The 19,796-nt window shown below is 40.5% G+C and overlaps 1 pseudogene; it reads left to right on the top strand.

The window, feature by feature from the left end:
- The first annotated feature begins 1,594 nt into the window (after nucleotides 1–1,594).
- Nucleotides 1,595–3,768, top strand: LOC128113794 (uncharacterized; annotated as a pseudogene).
- The last annotated feature ends 16,028 nt before the right edge of the window (nucleotides 3,769–19,796 follow it).

Raw genomic sequence — 19,796 nt, 5'->3', positions numbered from 1 at the left:
ACAGATACATTATGAAGTACAAAGAGTTAAGGTTTAAAAAGAAAGTCAAATTTCCTTCTCTTTTTACCACTCATTTACACACGTTGGCTATTTTTAACTAAATGCTTACAGTATGGTATGTTCTCAAGATGTAACCATAGTAAGAAATAACATTGTGTAAATTTACATAGCTTTATATCAATATGTAAGAACTTAAGAGTTGCCTGGAAAGAAGAAGCTCAATTAAAGGATCCTCTCCATCAAATTGCCTATAGTCAAGTCTATAGGACATTTTCTTGGTTAGTAAATTTCTTGATTAGTATCTTATGTAGGATGTCCTGGCAGAAGGTGGGCAGTACAAAACCTGGGCCTCTGGTAAGCGTTGATATAAAAATGCACATTGAACATGATATGGGGGTAAACTCAGTAAGCAGTGTTCTTCCTTGCCTCCTGCTTGATTCATTTTCTGACTTTGGTTTGTGCCTTGAGTGCCTGAACCATTTCTTCTCCAAGTTGAATTTGGTCATGATGCTTTTATCACAGCAATAGAAACCCTAACTAGTATCATCAAAGTGACATGTTTGAGGTAAAACACAGAAAGAGAAAAGGAGAATATTTTTCTATTCCAAACAAAATACCCCATGATTTTATATACATATAATCTGTTATTACTGACAATATATACTTTGTGTCTCTATCTAAGTTGTTTCTACAAGGTAAGATGATCTCAAAATCTCCAATGAATTCACTTTGCTCAAAGTGAAACGTCTATCCTTCCACCACACAGACACTGGAGGGCAAGGAATGGGGGATGAGAGCTTATTTTTTTGTTTTTTTTTCAAATAACTATCTCTGCTATGCCCATCAGGCATTGTAGTACTTATTTGGTGCATGATTTCCAAAAGTAAATTCCTCTTTTGAAGACTATTTACATACAAAGGGAAGTTAAGCACACTGGTCCTTTATGGCCAAATATGGCTAGGAAGTTTTCTTCTTTGCTCATAATCCACCATTCAGCCTTAGTAGCCATGGAAACAAGAATTTTTAAAGTGAGTTACAACTCTGTCTACTGGCAGTCACTAACATTTGGTCTTACTACAAGGGAAAAAGAGACAAGTATTTTACCTTCCCGGGTGTTTTTATTAATCACATTCAATTTCACAGGACAAAGAATGCCAGAAAGGGAAATTTACATGTGGGTAAGTGTATGAAAACGCTGCTGAATAACGTGTCTAGAAGCCCCACGTGGGACTGCAGGTAATCATTGAGCTGCCCTGCAGGTTTTAATTGTGTAGGTCCCTGATGTTGAGTTTATGAATTAACCTCTCTCTGTTGTTTCCTTACCTACACAATGGGGGAAATGACTACATGGATGTCCTTAGAGAGTCAGATGTATGAATACTCTTGAAGTGTTTAAATGAGGTTCTTCTTAAGCCAAGGACAAGAGTGAATGGAAAGGATTGTGGGATCAAGGAGTTGGAGAGACACTGCTCTGAGCTGAAATATCTGCCTAATAGAATTTCTTTTTCTGAAGGTTTTTCCACTCTTCTTCTGAATGGAGATATGGGCTTTTACTGTTACTGGGAAGAACGTCTGTGATCCTGCCACCTTCTAAATGAATCTTCTTATCCATAATACACAAAGGTATAAAAACTTTGTTATATAGGGGAGCTTTCAAATATGGTCTTATGAATCACACATCTCCTCCACGTGTTTCAAATACAGGAAGAAACAGATACTACCAAGCTAGCTCATATTTTTTTCTGGAACAACAGCAATCTTCATTGTGTTTTCAGTACTACTTCAAAGCACACTGTTCCTGTAGTCCATTGCATTGGCCTGCCTTGGAATGGAAGATGATGTTGGCAGGGTGTTACCCAAGCCACCATGAATTGGGAACACATCTTGCTGATGAAACCTCCCTAGTAGAAGAGCTACTGCCTTCACTCATTCAAGAAGTACATTCTACAGAGACTTTAGAGCAGTGGGTAGCTGTTTAGGGAAGGTTTCCTGGCAAGGAGATCCAGTGTGTAGGCCCCTTCAACCTTCTGCATGCACAGTTATCAGTGACGTTATCCACATGCCTAGTGAGTAAATGACTCAGCTCCTTCCTTCATCCTAAGATTGGAATTGAGAAAAGGTGCAAAGAATTTAGTTCAAAGTTACAATAAAGGGTGTAAATTCTCTGTGAAAGAAGATATTTGCTCACAAAACATATGTCAGGATTCTTTTTGTTTCATAGAAATGAAGCTAATTATCTAAAGATGAAATTTTAAGTAAAAGATGGCTACAATTGGAAATATCCACTTTTATGGATTTATAAGATTTTATGTGTTAATTATCCATTTCCCCTATTCTTCTGACTCACTCTCTGGACAATTTTACACATAGATTATGGTTTACAGATACTAAAGAAGAATTCAGGGTTTTGTGCATGTTAGATAATCACTTTACCACTGAGCTCTCTCCCAGGCTATATTACAGATAGACATTGATGGGCATACTCTTCTGGTTTCAATTATAAAATACGTATAGCCTTCTTTAGAGAAGTGTACATTTCGTTAAAATTCACAAGGAGGAATAGCATTGTACACTATCAATTATGAGGTGTATCATTATCTACAGATCAATTTGTATACACATATATGTATACAAAAATTTATGTCAAGTGTGTTATTATTTTTACATAAATGAGTTTACTATGTGAATTATTTTCATTTTCTTTCATAGATGATTTCAGTTTGTAACAGTTATGAAATGTTATACTACTATATTTTAGAAATGACAATTAATTTGAACATTCCTCTGCTTTTTCCTCTCTTTATGGTATTAAAATATTTACAAATTGCAAATACAGGTAAAATAAGCATGTCATTACATATGATATTGCAAACTCGATTCTCATTGTCAGTTCTAAGCACTGAAATTCCTAGTCAACAAATACTATTATCTACTCTGTGAAGAATAATAATCTGTACATAAACCACTGAAACATCTCTATGTGACAACAAAGACAAGGTATGAGAGCTCAGTGCTGTCTAAGCCATGACTCCCTCTGTTTTCCTGCCTTCCCATGTAGTCTCACTGACTCTATTCTTCTTTGATGCCTTCTTCAGATTTGCCAAAATGAAGGAGTACATCTTCAAGTTCTGTGGCCTGATTTGCAGTACAGCAGCTTTGGTGTTCGAAATCATCCTTGCAAACAGCCAATGCTGGCGCCTGTGGGAGTTTAACAACAAGGATGTGCAATTTGTGTCAATTGGACTCTGGAAAGCTTATTACACTCAGGAATTTAACATCTCTGGGTCTATGACCAGGATGTTGGTTCACACCCCTATCAATTCAACCTGGAACAAGTCATCGGAATTTCAGTATTTACAACTCCTGATAGCATGGGCCATTTTAATGAAAATCCTAGTCATGTTTTTCACTTCAGTGGCCATTAAGATCAGCTGTATGGAAGACCCCTTCATTGAGATCCAGCTGTTTTGCTACAAGGTGTCTGCTATAACTTTGGCTGTGAGCAGCCTTTTCACGCTTGTAGCTGTGACCTTGAACCACCTGGTAGACATCTATGGGCAAACAACTCTTGACTTTTCACCTGACTTTCCCATTAAAATGGAGGACATTATAAAGAAACACTGAACAAATGTGTTCCCAATGGGTGTCCTGACAGCCACAATGTCACTCTTTGGCGTGATTTTGTTTCTCTGTGAGATGATCTCGTTGACAGTACAGAGTCAGGTGAAGGCCCAGTGTTCTTCCAACCTGGCTGAGCAAAAGGTCTGAAGTGAGGGCTCTGGCATTTTAACATCTGCCAGGAGAATCCTTGAAGAAAATGCCCATTTGAACACAGTACTGTGTAATCACCAATTTATTCTATATAAAATATCAACTTGACTTCTGGGATTGTGTCTAAGTTTTATTCCTTCCTTGCTTTCAAACGCATTCCATTCCTTAAATGTTTTCACATTCAAAACTGCAGGTCGTGATCCCATTCAACACTTCCAACAAGCAATAGCAAGAAAGAATACACTATAAAGGCATGTTTCCTAAGTAAATCTAGTGAATCCCATGAGAAATACGGTTTGTAAGTAAGCAGACACCTCAACACAAAAAAGAAACCACATTCTTGTGTGGAGACACTTAAGTATTCATATCTCTGACAGGTGGAGCAGGATGTTTTAGCCTTGGCACTGCTGGGAGAGTGGGATGCTCTCTTGGAGAAAGAAGGCAATGCTGTTCAATGTGTATGCCAGTGCCATCTGTCGTCTGTCTCTACTAGAAGGCAGTAGCCCTCTCCTATTTCCCCAGATGTGAATAAATGCCACAAATGCCCAGACATTTCCAGTGTGCTCTGATGGTCCATGTGGTGGGTAGCATAGGGCCATTCTAATCTCTCAGCCATCCTTCTGGACCTTAAAAAAATCCTAGTTTTCTTCCTGGGAACATTAGTCCCTGTTCTTTATCAGGTCAGCTTTCTGAGTGTGTGTTATACTGTGTGAATACTTTCTCTCAGTGGATCTGGATCAGTGCTTCTCAACCTGTGGTTTTTGGCCCCTTTTTGGGGTTCAATGACCCTTTCACAGGGATTGCCTAAGACCATTGGAAAACACAGATATTTATATTATGATTAATAACAATAGAAAATTGCAGCTATGAAGTAGTCATGAAAATAATTCTATGGTTTTTGGTCACTCCAACATAGGGAAGTGTATTAGAGTGTCACAGCATTAGGAAGTTTGAGAACAACTGACCTAGATCTTCCATCTCCATCACCACCACCCACCATATCACATACCTGATTCATTACTCTGGCAAAATACATAAAATGAGCAAGTGAAGGAAGAAAATTTTATATTGGCTCTTAATTTGAGGAAATACTCATCATGACTGGGAGTTTGGGGGCAAGAGTCCCAAGTTGCTTGCTACATTGCATTAGTAGTTAGAGAGCAGGGAGAGTAGTTAGAGCACTGCAGATGCTTACCTAGCTCTCTCCTTGTTATGCAGCCAGGTACCTCATTCCAAGGAATAATGCTACTCAATTTCAGATGGTTCTTCCCAGCCCAGTTATCCTCATCTTAACCTCTTTGAGACATTACTATAGGCTTCTGTATTTCTTGATTTTAGATCCTGTTCACTCAACATTCAATATTAACCATTCCTAATCCTCTTCTTGACAATTTATGGTCCAACTGTATCATTTTTATTACATTAATTTGCTGTGTGTGTGTGTGTGTGTGTGTGTGTGTGTGTGTGTGTGTGTGTGTGTGTTTTACAGGAACCTTTGTTCCATGGCAGGTGGTGATGTTATAGGGGAAATGGTATGCAGTAGACATCTAGGGGTGTAGCTAGAGTTTTCCTGCCTGACCCACAGTCTGGACAAATCTCTCTCACCTGCTAGTCCCACAGCCACTCAGAACCGACCAAGTAAACACAGAGACTTATACTGGCTACAATCTGTATGGCCGTGGCAGGCTTCTTGCTAACTGTTCTTACAGCTTAAATTAATCCATTTTAAATTAATCTATGCCTTGCCACATGGCTCGTGGCTTACCGGCATCTTCACATGCTGTTTGTCATTGTGGCGGTTGGCAGTGTCTCTCTGACTCAGCCTTCCACTTCCCAGCTTTATTCTCCTCTTTGTCCCGCCTACAATTTCTGCCTAGCCAATGGCCAATCAGTGTTTTATTTATTGACTAATCAGCAACACATTTGACATACAGAACATCCCACAGCATAGGGGCATATAAACATCATTAATTTGAGTGGACAAATTATGTGTGTGCTGGAAATTAAACCCGCACAGGACAGAACATAGAGTGATGGGTGAAGATGGTAGAGTCACAACTATAGATCTGTGACCAGGAATTTTAAACTGGAAGCCACTGGGATTGAAACAATAACAGAGATATGAGTGCTCCTGACAGAAAGTAACTGTTATAAACTCAATATACCCTGATTCTACTGAGCACATAAGCAAGTTCAGATGTCAGGTACTGTTTTGATTATGAACAATGTGTGGCTGATGACAGGATATAGAATCATAGAACAAAAAGACTTCTAAACATGTATGTGAGATTATTAGGGCTAGGATAAGTGAGGTGGATGATTTATGATAAATATGGGTGGCATCATTCCATGAGCAGTGGACTCAGACTGCATAAAAAAGAAGACATCTAGAAGATGAGAAACATCCATAGCTCTCTGTTCCCTGGTGACAGGCACAGAGTGACCAGAAGCCTTATAATACCTACACTATACACTCTCTGCTGTTACAGTGCCCTCAAACTGTGAGAAAATAATATTCAAATATCCACTCTTTCCTTTCTTTCATCATGTCAGATATTTTCACAACAATGAGACAGGTAAGTAATATAGACTAGTGGTCCATGAAATAGAATTATTCAAGTTAATATTATTAACATAAACATGAACTTATTAAACTTTTGGAATCAGTACTTGGGTAATGTGGAAATATTTGGACCTATGCCTTAGAAATGCACTCAGATGTCCTAAAAAATAGTTTAATTGGCCATTCCATGCGGAGTGTACAATTCTAGAAGGATGTGGAGAGTTGGAAGCTGCTCATGAGTATTCAAAGAGGATCAAGAACTGTAAGGTGAAAGGGGCCTGTTTTCATTCATGTTCTGTGCTGGTACAAAGCTGGTTGCATTGTACCTGTGTCCTGAAAACCTGAATATGGCTGAACTTAAATTTGTAGAATAATTTGTCTTGTGGAGGACATTACAAACAGGATTGCCTTCCGCTTGTGGCACAGGAAATGATCAGGACACTTACACAGGTTTATGATACAAAAAATCAGCAATTGGGACTAAAACCACAGTCATTTGCAAACAGAGAGCACTAATTGAAACCCTGTTTGAAAAGTCCTTTGCAGCTGGGATTCACCCGCCTGGGGATGTACCTGCCTGTGGTCAGCACACAGAAGCTGCCATAGAGAAAAGCTGCAAGGAACTCATTACCCTCACTTATGGTTACTCTAAGGCCTGCAGAGGAGTTTGGGGTGTTTCTTGCCTGTATTCCTCCTCTCATAATTATAAAGCTCAAAACAATCGCAAGGTGGCTTTTATGATTTTTCTTAAATCACATGATCACTTGTGGTTGTAATTGTTTTCATAGATTCACTCTATGAAAGATAGTACCTGGCCAGCACAACACAGTTATCAACAGGCTGTTCCATATCCTATATTTACACAGACAAGTGTGTCCTAATGCAGCCTTCTTGACTGGCATGAAGAGTCTGCTTTCCAACCAAGGGCTCCCTTCTTTCTGGTCAATACCTGGAAACATCATATCTTCTCAGCAAGAAATTAGCCAGAACTACATTTGCACACAGTCTAGTGCCATCCAATGTTAATCTCTGAGAAAGGGCAATAGAGGGAATGTGAGGGAAATTGATATACTAAAAAATTATTCCTGTCTCCTTTAAGAAAGGATGCTCATTTCTCACACCAACCAGGAGATTGGAACTGATAAAATCTGCTAACAGGCAGGAAACACAGGCAACAGAAACTGTTCAAGGAACACTTGCTTAGGACCAATCATGAAGGAGAGGGACTCTGGAGGGGGCGTTACCTATCAAAACAATCTGACCTCAGCTTCAGAGCAGATTCCCAGCTAGAGTGCACATCCCATCCCCTTGTGCACTAGTTCACAACCTGTGGTTTGAGACCCCGCTGACAACCTTCTATCTCCAAAAAAACTTATAATACATTTCATTAAATTAACAATATTACAGTGATGAAGTAGCTATGAAAAATTTTATGGTTAGGTGCTGTGGGATATTCTGGATGACAAATGTGTTTCTCTGATTGGTTAGTAAATAAAACACTGATTGGCCAGTAGTCAGGCAGGAGGAAGTATAGGCAGGACAAAGAGGAGAAGAATTCTGGAAAGTGGAAGGCTGATTCAGAGACACTGCCAGCCTCCGCCATGACAAAGAGCATGTGAAGATCCCAGTAAGCCATGAGCCACTGGCAAGGTATAGATTTATAGAAATGGATTAATTTAAGATATAAGAACAGTTAGCAAGAAGCCTGGTATGGCCATACAGTTTGTAAGCAACATAAGTCTCTGTGTTTACTTGGTTGGATCTGAGCGGCTGTGGGACTGGTGGGTGATAGAGATTTGTCCTGACTGTGGGCCAGGCAGAAAAACTCTAGCTACAGTTAGGGGTCACTACAACATGAGGAACTCTATTAGAAGGTTGCAGCATTAGAAAGGTTGAGAAACACTAGTCTACAGGATACTGTTGGATGGTTTTAATAAAGTTTGTGGGGTTTTGCTTCTTTTTCTTTCCCTATGCCCAGAGACTATCTGTTTCTCTGTCAATTTGCAACTGTTAGGGACTCTCACAATTGTTCACTCCTGTGGGGAGTTGTTTTGTGTCTTTCTCAGATCCATACCTTTTACTTTCTATCAGAAGCCTTCACATCTCTGTCAGTGTCACTTTTGGCAGGCAGCTACTGCATGCTTTTCCTACCTCAGGTCTGGAATCGTCCTGCTCTCTAGTACCCTTATCTACTCAATGGTTATTTCCCTTTCCTGTCTTTCTGAGTTTTCTTTCCAGGACCTAAGTTCTTAACCCCAATGAAACTGGATGATACCTTCAAGCTTTGACCCATCACTCAAGACCCATGTAACACACCTAAAAGTTGACTCTTGACCTCCATATGTATGCAGTTGCACATGGTCTCATGTTAGAAAATAACACATAAACACTCCAAACACTTGCACACGAGTAAATGAATGTAATGTTGTAATATTATGCAGTGAAAATGGCAAGAAGTTGGCTTAAGACGGTTAGTACTGAATGACGAAAAGACAAGAGCTAGAATCAAGAAGAGGATAAGTGCATCTGGTTAATGTCAAAGCATTTGTAGATTTGGTGTGACAAGATCAGCCCTAAATGTAGATGGCATCATTCCATGGAATATGAACCCACACTGCATATAAAGAGGAAAGCTAAGCACCAGCAGTCATTGCTTGCTGCTTCCTAACTGCTGATATACTACTAACTACAAGCAACTTTGTGCTCTTATCCTCATGACTTCTTGGGTATAATGGCATATTCCCTCACACTGACAACCAAAATAAACCTGTCCTTCCTGAGTTGCTTATGTCAGGACTTTTGTCCCAGAAATTTGTCAAGTATCTAACATGGTAGATCTTGGTTATGGGGGTGGAAGAGCAAGATACACTGAGAGAAAAATATCCATGTGAAATAATACACGTAGAACCTGACCATGTGGAAGAATTGGAACTGAAGTTCCCAGGAAGCAAGAAAGGGTTGTAATAAAGATCCTCCAATGGACACTGATAGACTAGAACTTCATGATTGTTGACACTTGATATGGAAAGACTAGATTCATTCTAATTAACAAAAGTCTCTAGAAAACATCCAAAACCTTTGTTCAAAATCTTTATAAAATATTCAAAGTCTCATAACTATCGGTTTCTGTAAATTTAAAAAAAATAAAAGTAAGTTGAATACTTTCTTTTCCCAAATGGAGGGCATTAGGATACAGTTACAATAAAATCAAAGCAAACAAATAGCTGAATGCCCTGCATCTGGTATTCATCCTGGAACTCCTGGTCTCTAAAGGACCTAGTAAGTTCCTGTTCTACAGATTTGCAATCCATAGCATGCACCTTATATCTTGTAGGCTCAGGCTGGCTCTACTACACACCTGTTTTTGTATTTGCTGGTCATACCATGGTAGTGGCATGTCCACTCATTTGAGGTCTCCAAAGCAAGTGGGCTGCACTTTTACCAATAGGCTCTCTTGGGACCTTTTCAGAGACTTTCACGCTGCCAGATTGTGCCTAGATTTCAATCTTCTTAATACCCATTTAATCCTGGAGTTTGTACCTCCATTAAGGCTGCACATTCAACAAAGGATTCTTATGCTCCTCACAGTCTTAAGCCTCTGATGCTATACATGTCCCCTTCATGCTTTCAAAACCAATACATTCTAGGAGGGAAATATATATTTTTAAATTTGTTTGCCAGCACAAGTTATAGTGAAGCCCCCCTCTTGAACATAGCACATGTGTGATTATCCTCAGAAATCACTTCCCAGGAGATTTTCCTTCAGAGATGCTGATCTCTTTCAATTACAGATGATTACTTAGCTATAGCCAAGTAGAAACAGAATGCTAACTCAAAAAATGTTCAAATTGTCCTCTTAGAATCTTTACTTCCTGGCTAAACTTCAAGGGCCAGGCCTCCAGGTTCTGTGTTGCTCTTACCAATATAATCTTCCAAGATCCCATAAAACAGCCCACTGAACACTTAGCATTGAACACCTTTTAAGCAACAAATTCAAAGGTCACCATAGTCTTCCCAAATAGAAATAGTGTGGTCTACCTCAGCAACACAGTGTTCTGGTACCATTTTCTGTCTTTGTTTGCATGTCAATTGCTCTAATAATATAAATCCTTAAACAAAAGAAACTTTGAGATTACTGGATTTGTTTGAAATTGCATGTCTGGATAACAGTCTATCACTGTTGGAAATATGAGCAGGAACTCAAGAAGGGTAGAAACTTAGAGGCAGCAGCAGAAACAGAAGCCATGGACTAAAGCTGCTACTGGATTGTGCCTCATGGCTTGCTTATCCTGCTGCATTATACACACCAGGACCAACTGCCAAGGAGTAATACTATGCACAGTGATTTGGACACTTCTATATACATCCTTAATTAAGATAATGCCCCACAGTCTTCTTTCAGTTCAGTCTTATGGAGCCATTTTCTCATTTGTTAGTCTCTCTTTCCAGGGAGCAGCCATACAACCACACATTAAGGTAGTGAAGAACACAGAAAGCATATGTGAACCCTCTAATGGCCTCTTTCTCAAAGGGGACACAGAAAATTGTTATTGGTTTTGTTTTTTTTGTGGAGGAGCAGTAGTACAGAGCTACCACCAAAGTTGTTTCATGAGACAGACAAAAAGCTGTACATATTGCAAGAAGACACGTTCAGACAGGTATTGGCTGACATGGCCATTGGCAGGCAGAGTTGAAGATATGAGATTGAGAACAGGAATACAACAGCCACAGGAGACAGAATAGGGACATCCTAGGTCTCTCAGACAGAACATGACAGTGGAAGATACTAAGGGCAGCTGAGAATGAAAGTAAATGACAGATTGATATAGGAACAAAGAAGCAGTAATCACAGAGATAAATCACAAAAGCACGAACTTTATAAGAACAGACAAACAGCTGCCATCAAGGGGATGGGAAGGTACCCCGAGGTTGAAGGCTGCCCTAGGGCTCTGGATAAGACTTTTTATATGCTCTCCAGGCTCTTACCCAATGGAAGTCACCTCCTCCATTATTGGTCCTTCCCAGGGAAGGACAAAGAGGCTCTTTTCCCCCTTTGTTTCCACTAGCACTTTTTGAGTGTGACAGCCTCCTGTGGAAGGGGAACAATATCAAGGGCAATCAACAGCCCTTATTAATGGGATCTTTCTCCTTTTCTAATCATCACAAGTTCCCCTGGACCCTCTCATAATATCCCTGTTAGAGATGAAGATTTAGTGTCATTGTGGGGGCGATGCTTTTCTAGGTATTTCCTCCTGATAGGAAATGAAGTTTTAAGCATAGACCAGAGAAAGGAAGGCCCTCCAAGGATAGTTCTTAGTTACAATCCAGAGGGATACAGTAAAATTCTCTGGTTTGCATAGATCCATGGCACCAGATAGTCATTTGATGACAGTGCATTATTTGATTTATGTAACAGTTCTCACCTAGAAATAGTACAAGCATTAGAATAAGTATAAGGTCCGTGATTATAAAAGAACAGTTTTATCTTCATTACAGGAAAAATACAGGGTAGAAAATCATCCAAAATACTCTACAGCAGTAGTTCACAACCTGAGAGTTGTGACCACCTTGGAGGCTGCATATCAGATATTTATGTTACGATTCATAACATTAGAACAATTACAGTAATGAAGTAGCAATGGCATAATTTTATGGATGGTGGTCACCAGAATTTGAAGAAATTTATTAAAGGATCATATTGTTAGGAAGGTGAAAATAGATTTAGAGGTTTAGAGCCACTGCTCCAAAGGTTTCAAAGAAATGAATGTTGAATCTGAAGATTCCCTTGTGGATTTTATCTGTTGGAAGATGTGCATGAGCAAGAGAGCACAGGTTGATTCAAGAGGTAAAAACCTCCTCATCTCCCTAGTCAAGTTGAAATGTTATTCATCCTATTGTCTGACAGCTATAAATTTCCATAGACGAACATACGCCCACACCACAATTGATATCATGGAGAAGTTAAACATTCAACTGCTTTCCTAGAATCAATGTGTATGCTTTAAGGATCATATTTCCTGCTGCTGCATTTCCATTCCAGTATTTTGTCTACACTAAGATGTTAAATGTAGCTCTTTGACAAAATGTCTCATCAACTGTGGTGTTGATCCTATTGTTTGTGTTAGGACAACCAAGATCAAGCACTATAATTTGAATTCCATGAACAAAAATTGAGGTTGAATTGGCAGCCCCAAAGCAGGGAAGGTGCCTGAGTGAGTACTTTTGTGAGGCGATATGAAGAAATTTATGGCTTTGTTCCCACTCCATAGTGACTGGGAGAACATTTATGGTTATTTAAAAGATGTCAGTAGAGGGGTCTACCAGTTCTGAAAGTCTAGGACTCCAGATTCTGAAGAAACCATCACCATAAGGAAAGCCCTCGGTTGCTTGACATTCTAGGTTAGTGGATGTAGTACAGGCTGAATTTATTCAGAACTCGGGTATATTTTCTCCTATACCCTTCCCTAGTAAGTAACTCAAGACTAAAAGTGGTGGGCCTTTCACCAAGAGACCTTTTATCCACTCTTGAGATCATCAATCTGTATTCTGCTTTTACATTACACTTTTCCTCTCTGAAACCCATAAAGGAGGTGAATGGACAGTTAGACTTGTCGTATTTTTACCCCCAATACTCTTCACAATTAGATTCCTTAGGGGTTCAATTCTGGTATCTTTTCCCTTTGTTTTACACTTTGTAGAGTGCAAGATGTACATTAGCCTTATGCTTGGTTTTGAATTAGTATGAACAGCAAAAATAGAGATGTGGCAGATACATAGCAAAACATCCTTTAATCTATGCTTATAACCTCCTGGAGACAGTAACAACAAATAATTCTAATTAAAATTAGTCTCTTGTATTTACTGAATGAGAAATTCTAGGTTGAAGGGCATTTTACCTTCTCCACAGATAATCAACCCAGTACCTTTTTTTTTAAATGAATGATTTTATGTCAGAAGATAAACAAGAGTAGTTTTTATTTGCAATAAGTTATCCCTTCGCTATCTTTGAGGGTCACGGTGTCTAGGATCTGACACTGTTTGTAGTTCTCCTCTCTCCTTGTCAGAGTGTCATGCGAGGAACTTTACAGGACATTTTGAGACAGACATGTTTGGACCTGAATTGGGAATGTCAACTCCCATTTCCAGAGCCATCTTCTCTCTGAGATTAATTAGCATCAGACAATTCACTAACATTTCCCATGTACAAAGGCATTTGCTTCTCTATAAAGCAGAACTCCAAAAAGTATTAGAAATAGCAAACTGGATGTTGATTATGGTGAAAACTGGCTGAACTCAAAGTGCATTTCTTTCTCATGACTTTCCTGCCTAGATTTATATACAGGATTATCTGTATGACCAGGCATTGATAAAAGAGGCAGACAAGAGGTAGACAACTTTTCCTTCCCTTCTACAATGCTTCAAGGAATGCAACATTTTTACCTCGATAGATCAAAATCTGATGCATTCAAAGTTCTTAAATCAATGTGTGCTTGGCATTCTGGGGAAATAATCAGAAGAGGAAATCAGGGGTGTGATAGGGAAAGATGCTCAGTCTTTTCACAAGAAAGTCTCATCTCACAGACAAAATCTAGGACATCAGCATCTAATTGGCATATCTTAGTTCATTCTGAGTGATCCTTGAGGTAGATGGCACACGAGACACCTCTAACATCTTTCCTTTCCCTTTTTAGTTTCAGGATGGTATTATAATTTAGGCTCCATGGGCTGAGCCTATCTTTCATTTATTTGATATATTTCTTTTTGCTTCCACAGATTAAAAAACCATTTAGTAGCTTCATATCTATATCATGTCTGGAAATATCATGATGGATTAGCCAGCACCAAAGGTCCAGACCAATCATGCACCTTAAAATTCACCTTTCCTTTGCTGACAATTATGGTTCAGGCAGTTATGAACATTGCTTTGGCTATACTGCCCAATACAATATGTATAATCACTTTGCCTTTGGCAATTCAGTAGTGCCCCCTGGTCCCATCTACTCTGGTACCCAAAAATCCGTTACATTTAATTCATCCAACTGAGCAGCAGAGTCTCCAACCCTAACTGTCTGGCATAAGAAAAATAAAGACAACAAACCTCAAATGTGCTAGTGCCCCTCTCACAATTTTGTGTTATATAGGATTAGTGAAGGGCGGTTAACAGGCAGCAGGCAGGGCTCTTGAGGGAAGGCTCCCAATTCACCAAGACACATCAGCAGACCCTGCAATCTAATACTCTGCCCTCATACCCAGCAGACCAAGACCCCAGCCACTTCCTGAGGCTTAGAAACCAACCCCCAGCTCTCATCAGGCTTAGTGAGAGAGCTCTCATTAGTCAAAGAGCTGTCATTGGACCAAGAGTAACCTCAGGAGACAGGGAATCTGCAAGCCTTCATTAGACCAAGAGTGACTTTCTGAGAAGTAGTATCCGCTTCCTCTCATTGGACCCAGAGAGGCTTCCAGAAAGGCAGAATCTATTGACTCTTCCTGGACCAAGAGCCCCGATAAGACCAATAATATATCCATGAGTCACAGATTCAACTAGCTTGGGTCAATTCAAGAGCAGCTCTCTAATACACGGAATCTGCCTGTTCCAATTAGACCAAGAGCTAAGATTAGACTCAGAAGGGCCCCCTGAGAAACAAACACAACAAGTACCAACTCACTCAGACACAGGCACGTCTTATACCTATTAGACGAGGAGAAGGACAGACGTCAAAGCAGAAGTACATAAAACATCACAAAGAGCAATACAGCATCACCAGAACATAGCCCTCCTCTAACAGCAAGACCTGAATATCACAAGGTAGAAGAAGCAGAAGAAAGCAATCATAAGAATATCATCATGAAGTTGCTAAAGGCCTTTCAAGAAAAAAATGAAAAATGAAATTGAGGAAAAGACAAACAAAAAAGTGGAAGAAGTCAATGAAGACATTGAGAAAAAGACAAACAAAAACTTTGCAAGAAATCTATAGAGAAATAGAGGAAAAGACAAATAAAAATTGGAAGAAAGCAATAAATCCCTTAAAGAAAACCATGAAAAAGCAATTAAACAGGTGAGGGAAACAGTTCAAGACCAGAAAAGGAAAATAGAAACAATGAAGAAGACACAAACAGAGGGAAAACTGGAAATAGAAAATTTGAGTAAACAAACTGGAAACACAAATGCAAGCATAACCAACAGAATACAAGACATGGAAGAGAGGATCTCTGGTACAGAGGATACAATTGTGGAAATGAATTCATCAGTCAAAGATAATACCAAATCCAAAAATCATAACACAAAATGTCTAAGAAATATGGGATACCATGAAAAGACCAAACCTATGAATAATAAGGATAGAAGAAGGAGAAGAATAACAACTCAAAGGCACAGAAAAAATACTCAACATAATCATAGAAGAAAACTTTCCCAACTTAAAGAAGGAAATTCCTATGAAAATACAAGAAGCCTACATTACAGCAAACTTAATAGACATCCCCCCCAAAGAGTCCCCTGGCCACATAGTAATTAAACTACTAAACCTAAAGAATAAAGAAAGTATAATGAGAGCAACAAAGGAAAAATGCAAAGTGAATTATAAAGGATAACCCATCAGAATAACTCGTAGTTTCTCAATGGAGACTTTGTAAGCCAGAAGGACCTGGACAGATTTAATGTAGACACTAAGAGATCATGGATGCCACCCTAAACTGATATACCCAGCAAAACTTTCAATCACCATAGAAGGAGTGAACAAGACATTCCAAGACAAAACCAGATTTAAACCATACCTATCTACAAATCCAGTGCTACAGAAAGCACTAGAAGGAAAATTCCCAACTAAGGAAGTCAGATGCATCCACGAAAAAAAAAGGCAAAAGATAACACCACAGAAGTAAACCCCAAAGAAGAGAAGTACACACACACAAACTCTACCATCAAAAGATAACAGGAATTAACAAACATTGGTCATTAATATCCCTTAATATCAATGATCTTAATTCACCCATAAAAAAGACACAGGCTGACAGAATGGATATGAAAGCAGGACTCATCTTTCTGCTGCATATAAGAAACACACCTCAATTTCAAACTTAGACACTACCTCAGAATAAAAGGGTGGGAAAAGTCTTTCCAATCAAATGATCTCTTTTTCTTTCATTTTTCTTTATTAAGAAATTTTCTACTCACTCCACATATTATCCACAGACCCCTCCCCATCCCTCCTCAAATACCCAGCCCTACTTGCCAAGCCACCTCGCATCCCCATGTCCCCAATTCGAGGTCTCCTATGCAGAGTCAGCAGAGCCCAGCACACTGAGCCTAGGCAGGTCCAGGCCCTTCCCACAGCACCAAGGCTATGCAAGGTGTCACACCACAGCACCTGGATCCAGAAGCCTGCCCATAAACCAGGGACAGATACCAATCTCCCTGTTTGTGTGCCCCCCAAACAGTTTGAGACAAACAACCATCTTCCATTTCCAGAGGGCCTAGTCCAGTCCCATGGGTGCTCCACAGACACCAGTCCACAGTTCATGGGCTTCCCACCAGTGTGGCCAGTCATCTCTGCACATCCTTCCATCATGATCTTGATTTCTCCTGCCTGTAGTATCTCTCCTCTCTCATCAATTGGATTCCTGGAACTCAGCCTGGTGCCTGGATGTGGATCTCTATATCTGCCTACATCAGTCACTAGACAAAGGCTCTATGATGACAGTTAGGTTATGCAACCACTCTGGAAATCAGTATGGTGGTTTCCCAGAAAACTGGGAATAAGTCTTCCTAAAGACCCAGTTATAGCACTCTTGAGCATAGGAATGCTCAATCTTACAATAAGAACAAATGCTCAGCTATGTTCATATCAGCATTACTCATAATAGCAAGACACTAGAAAACAACCTCGATACCCTCAACTGAAGAATGGATAAAGAAAGTATGGCACATATACACAATGGAGTACTACTCAGCAGTAAAAAAAAATATCATGAAATTTGCAGGCAAATTGATAGATCTAGAAAATATCATCTTGAGTGAGGTAACACAGACTCAGAAAGACAAACATAGTATGTACTCACTCGCAAGAGGATATAAGATGGGAGGGAAGGAATGGCCAGATTGACCCTAGGAGGGAAACATGGATGATCCTGTGAAGGAGAAGTGGATGAGATCTACATGAGTGAACTGGATCGGGGGGTGCTAGAGGGCAAGGAGTGGGGGATGAGCATACAGGGAAATGGGAGGGTCAAGGTGGAACAGGGACAGAGTGGGAGGACAGGGAGGAAGGTACCATGATAGATGAGGACATCATGGGAATAGGAAGAGCAGGGTGCTGGGGAGGCTCTCAGGAATCCACAAGGATGACCCTACTTGGGAGGCTGGCAGTGGTCTAGAGGGTGCGTAGACTGGTCTATTCTGGTGAATACCCTAACAGTCATCGTAGAGCCTTTGTCCAGTGACTGGTGGGGGCAGATGCAGATATCCACGGACAGGCACATGGCTGAGCTCTGGGAATCTAATCAATAAGAGAAATGAGGGATTGTGCATGCGGGGGACGTTGAGATCATGATGGGAAGACATGCAGAGATGACTACTGGCCACACTGGAGTAAGCCCATGAACTGTAGACTGGTGGCTGTGGAGACCCCATGGGACTGGAAAAGGCCCTCTAGACACAGAGGAAAGTAGTTTGGCTCAAACTGTTTGGGGGTTACCCAGAAGAGGGGATTGGGAACTGTCCCTGGTGCACGGGCAGGCTGTTGTGAGCCCAGTGTCCATGGTGTGACAACATGCGCAGCCTTGAAGCAGTGGGGCGGGACTTTGACTTGCCTAGGCACAGTATGCCAGGCTCTGCTGACTCCCCATGGGACACCTTGATTTGGGGGTGGTGGAGATATGCGATGGCTTGGGATGAAGGGCTGGGGGGTGAGAGGAGTGAGGAGATGTGATCTGAGGGTGGTATTTAGAGTGAGGAGAAAATTTCGTAATAAAAAATGGAAAACTTTTATTAATATATAAAAAGTAATATAGAAAAATAAAAAAACTGAATGTCCAATAGCTGAGCAGAGGAGGGATAGGCAGGGCTGGTGGAAAGAAGGAACAGAGAAACCAGGGACAGCCAGTGCCCAGCCAATCAGATACAGAGGAAGCAGGAAAACAGGATGGCCAGTACACAGATGAGGTATATGAGGCTCAGGGCAGCACATAGATTAATAGAAATAGGTTAATTTAAGTTTTAAAAAAAAGCTAGCTAAAAATAGGCCTAAGCTAAGGCTGCACATTCATAATTAATAAATAATAAGCCTCTGTGTTATGATATGGGACTGGCATTACAAGAAAGCCTCCTACAGTATATTTTCTGTACACACAAAGTAGGGCTGGGTAGTGTACAAGATGGTATAGGGAAAACTGGTTCTAGAGGATCTCACTAGGAAAACCCAGTCCAGGAGGTATATGTCTAGAGCCAGGCCATATGAGGTAAAATGGGGCAGATTGCTTCGCTTCTTGGAGAACTCACCTCAGAATTCCACCATTGGCTCCTATAATGGGAGCAATGGCTGGAGAAGAGAATTGTGACACATTTCAAGTTTCATTGGAATGTCGTAGGGAAAGCCAGTGTGTGGTCTCTGCATTCAGAACAAGGCCTGGGGCTGAAGGGACACATCTTTAGGGGTTCTGGTGGCACTTGCCAGATAAAGTTGGTGCACATACTGCTTGAACACAGCTTGATTCCAGAGTGGAGTTTATATGCTGACAGCAGAGCATCTTTGTAACTCACCAGGCAAGTCTGCTATGCAAGGTGTAGATTATGGAGGCCAAGGCACCAGATCAGTTCTCAGGGTACTCAGCAGAGAAAGCAAGTGAAGTAACTGAGTCTTAACTGGCCTTCAGAGCAAGGCCAATGTGTATATGCATAGCCCAGGCAGGAAAGGTTCTATAGAACATCACCATGTAAATCAGTGCAGGTTTGGTGCATCTAGAACTTGGTAGTGTGTTAATATTATAGACAGGCTTGGCTCCAGGAGTGAGCAGGGAATGCTAATGCAAGAGCTCAGTTATGGGTGCTAAGCCTCAGAGGGTGCATAAGACACTGGCATGAAACCTATGAGGAGCACACCTGGCAAAACTGCAATCGGGACATCAGGAGATGCTATGAAAATGGTACAGGCAGCCTTGATTCTCAGAATCCTTTTCAGGGAAATCCAGTGCAATGACTGTGAGAGAGAAGAAGCTTGACTTAGAAGTGTGGTGATGTAGAAGCCTTGCAAGGTCCTGTGGTGTTTCATCAGACAAGCCAGTACATACAGAGCTAAGAATGTGGGTCCATGATTCCACAGGTTCCGGAGAAATTGACGAAGGTAACCCAAGCAGGAGGCAAGTATCCTGCGTCTTTAACTAGGACTAGAATGAGGGGGTAGTTCTTGTGGGTGTGTTTCTGGGGAGCTTAGCAGTCAAAACCTGTGTGCTGCCTGCACACCCAGAA

Source organism: Peromyscus californicus, unplaced genomic scaffold (assembly GCF_007827085.1).
Source record: "Peromyscus californicus insignis strain IS unplaced genomic scaffold, ASM782708v3 Scaffold_10__1_contigs__length_136768540, whole genome shotgun sequence".
Classification (NCBI taxonomy): Eukaryota; Metazoa; Chordata; class Mammalia; order Rodentia; family Cricetidae; genus Peromyscus; species Peromyscus californicus.
Note: the sequence above shows the minus strand (reverse complement) of the source record. Positions and strands in the feature narration are given on the sequence as shown.